Below are 3987 nucleotides of genomic sequence, written 5' to 3' on the forward strand. Positions count from 1 at the left end.
GTAGTCATATCTTTGTTCAACCCTCTCCTCTTGAGTGAATGGGACCTGTTAACTGCTTCTTAACAATAGACTCTGATAAAGGCTGTTAAGTTGATTAAGTTACATTATATGAGCCTCTTTCTTGCTAACAGACCCAGTTGCAGCTCTGCCAAAACCCAAAATTCTGCCAAGTGAGCTTAAGGAATATTCTTCCCTAGTCCAGTCTCCAGGTGACACTGCAGCTCCGTCAACACTTTGATTTCAGCCTGTGGAACCCTGAGCAGAGGATACAACTGAGCAGTGCCTGGAGTCTTGATCCACATAAACTATCAGATAATAATTGTATATTGTTTTAAGCCGATATAAGTGTGGCAATTTGTTGAGCAGCACAGACAACATTAGGTTTCCAATAGAAATATCTTAGAGTTTAATAGATTAAGGTATCAAAACTATGGCTGTAGTATTATAAAAAAAGAAAATACAAAATTAGGTGTTACTGGTGTAGTCAGAAACTCAACTGAATCAAGATAGAAAAGTATGAGGTGTCCAACCAAAAAAATTTAGATTGAATGTTCATTCTGAGGTCCTGTCTTCTGGTCTGTAGTCTTAACAATAATTGGGATTTTGTTCTGCATGAATTGGTAACTGTAGTTCAACTCCTTTGTATTCATAGATAAGACTAAGTATTAGATATTCTGTCTGTTGCCAAGCATAGAGGTGGGGGTGAATAAAATTGGTAAGGCCTGAATTTCAGTAATTTAATGAAATTGTATCATTACTGATATATTTAAAGACTGATATAAGGATCATAAGGATATATAGGCTCTTCTTGAATTAGTACCTTCTATTATTCATAACAAAATCTATACTTTATTGGTGTTACCCAAAATGTGGTCAAAGGATGGACACTTATGTTCATAAGAAACATAGTACTGGACCTCCCTGGTGGCGTAAGGGGTTAAGCACAGCACTGTGACGTTATCTGCAGCCTCTGCAGCATGAGCTCGATCCCCGATCCCCGCCTCACCAGGGAGCTACCAACATGGCACAGCAGATCTCTCCTATCTGGCCCGCTGCTCCCCTCAGCAGTGTATTTCACTAGATCTGCCTGTTCTGCTCCCCACTCTATCTCTGGTGAATCCTCTCACTCCCTGCACCTCTGGCCTGTACCCCAGTTCTTATATGCATAAATAAATCTTTTTTAAAAAGAAATAAATATAGTACATTTTCATAACAAGAATGTCAACTAGGCTTCATTTTTAGTGTCAAGTGTAATTATTAATAATCTGCAGCTTGTATGGAATTAATCTTCACAAGAAAGTATGCTGTGGTCAACCAGCAATATCTGCAATGGGCTGGGAAGGGTAGAGGAAGGCTATGCATGCCATCTTTCCCAGTAAGGGAGGTTGCTAGCTTGTACACTAGCAATCATATTCACCAGTTTGGAGATTTGGGGTATATCCTAACTTCTGTGTTTACTTCTCCAAATAGTTACCATACTAAGTAGTTCTGAGATTAAGATTGTCTAAGTATATGTATTCAGCAGCTTGTCAGATCTCTATCAGATATTTAAAAAAAAACTTTATTTATAATCTCCAAAACTTGGAAATAGGGAAGCTATCCTTCAGTAGGTAAATAGATAAATGCTGATACCTCCAAGCAATGGAATTTTATTCAATGCTGAAAACAAGTGAGTTATCAAGACGTAAAAAGACAGGGAATACTATTAAATTTATTTTATCAAGTGAAAAAAACCATTCTGAAAAGTTTACATACTACATTTCAACTATATGATATTCTGGAAAAGGCACAACTGTGGAAACAATAAAAAGAACCTCGTTTCCAGGGGTTAGTGAGGAGAGTGGATAGGAAGTGCACAGAGGAAGGTTTGCACAGTGAAAAACTAGTGGAAATGATGAATATCTGTCATTATATATTTTTCCAGCCCACAGAATGTATAACAACAAGAGTGAACCCTGTGCTTGCTTCGGCAGCACATATACTAAAATTTGAACGATACAGAGAAGATTAGCATGGCCCCTGTGCAAGGATGACATGTAAATTCGTGAAGCATTCCATATTTTTAGCAGCACCGTTTACAATAGCTAAGCTTTGGAAACAACCCAAATGCCCAAAAATAAATGACTGGATCAAGAAGATGTGGTACATATACACCATGGAATATTACTTAGCATTCAAAAAAGATAAACACATGCCATTTGCAGCAACATGGATGGCGCTGGAAGGGATCATGCTCAGCGAAATAAGCCAGAAAAAAAAAAAGGAAAATACTGGATGGTCTCACTCATAGCAGGAATCTAGAAAACTTAAATAAGGGACCAGGAAAAAGAATAACTATAAGAAAGTGAAAATCAAAATCAACAAACAACTATGAACCAGAGATACTCTATGGGGGGGGGAGGCGGGGAGGGGAGGGATTGGGCTCAAAATAAGGGGGTTGCAATTGTATGGGGAATATAAAAATAAAATTAAAAAAAAATTCTAATCAAACTGGGAATGGAAGGGAATTGCCTTAACCTGATAAAGAACATCTATTTTAAAAAAGGGCTAATGCAGTGTCTCCCTGGTGGTGCAGCGAGGTGAGCACAGCACTGTGAAGCTGTCCGCAGCCGTTACTGTGCAGGTTAGATTCCCAGCTGGCCAGGGAGCTACCCACATGGCATGGCAAACCTCTCTTGTCTCGCCCGTTGCGCCCCTCAGCAGTGATTATGGTCTGTCTACCTGTTCTGCTCCCTGCTCTGTCTCTGATGAATTCTCCTGCCCTCCTGTGTGACTCTGGCCTGTACCCCAGTTCTTGTATAAATAAATAAATCTTAAAAAAAAAGAGTGAACCCTAATATAAGCTATGGACTTGTGGTGATAATGACATATCAGCGTAAGATTGTGGATTTTGACAAGTGTACCATTTAGCAGGGGTGTAGATAGAAGGGGTGGTTGTGCACATGTGGGCACGGTTGGTATTTGGGAACCCTATGTATTTTCCAGTCAATTTTCCTACAAATGTAAACTATGGTACAAGTTAAACTTATGAATTGAAGAAAACTCAGTTTTTTTCTAAGTTTTCAATTTTTTTTCTTTTTTTAAGATTTTTTTAATTTATGCATACAAGAACTGGGGTACAGGCCAGAGGCGCAGGAGGGTGAGAGGATTCACCAGAGACAGAGCGGGGAGCAGAACAGGCAGACTGACAAAATACACTGCTGAGGGGAGCAGCAGGATAGACAGGAGAGGTCTACTGTGCCATGTGGGATTCTCGCTGGCCAGCTGCCTGGGATTGAACCCTCACTGCAGAGGCTGCAGACAGCTTCACAGTGCTGCGCTCAACCGCCTGCGCAACCACTGGAGGCCCCATTTTTTTCCCTCTAAGTTTTCAAAAGAGGTAAGCAGGTGAGTGAAAAAATAAGCACAACGCACTATGAAAAGTAAAAGTAAAAGCCTCTGCAGTACGAGTTTGATCCTCAGCCAGCCAGTGAGCTACCCACATGGTGCAATTTAGTCAATTTAGACTACCTGTCACTTTTTACTGAGAGCTATATAGCAGAGAAATGAACTGTATACTATGGTAATATAGAAATACATTTATTTTTTTTAAGATTTATTTATTTATGAATACAAGAGCTGGGGTACAGAGCAGAGGTGTGGGGGTTGAGAGGATTCACCAGAGACAGAGTGGGGACCAGAACAGGTGGACTGAATGAAATACATTGCTGAGGGGAGCAGTGACCGAGTCAGGAGAGGTGTGTTGTGCTATGTGGGTTACTCCTTGGCTGGCTGGGAATCAACCTAGTGCTGCAGAGGCTGCAGATTGCTTCATAGTGCTGTGCTTATTAACCCCTTGCACCACCAGGGAGGCCCAGAAATGCATTTAATTTTGAAGTGTCAGTCTTGCTATGCCATTTTGACTCACAAGAGAAATTAACTTTGGTGGCTTCTAGATCTTTCCTGCCAAGTAGAGCAGTGAGATTTAACAATCCCATTGGCTAATGG

At 40.5% G+C, this 3987-nt stretch overlaps 1 non-coding gene across 1 annotated transcript; it reads left to right on the plus strand.

Annotated features, from left to right (window-relative positions):
• The first annotated feature begins 1957 nt into the window (after positions 1 to 1957).
• On the plus strand, positions 1958 to 2064 carry LOC119256374 (U6 spliceosomal RNA). Its single transcript, XR_005127715.1, has one exon. It is a non-coding gene; the product is annotated as a U6 spliceosomal RNA (small nuclear RNA).
• Positions 2065 to 3987: the final 1923 nt, after the last annotated feature.

This window comes from Talpa occidentalis, unplaced genomic scaffold (genome assembly GCF_014898055.3).
Source record: "Talpa occidentalis isolate TD23 unplaced genomic scaffold, MPIMG_talOcc4v2.1 talOcc4.3, whole genome shotgun sequence".
Classification (NCBI taxonomy): Eukaryota; Metazoa; Chordata; class Mammalia; order Eulipotyphla; family Talpidae; genus Talpa; species Talpa occidentalis.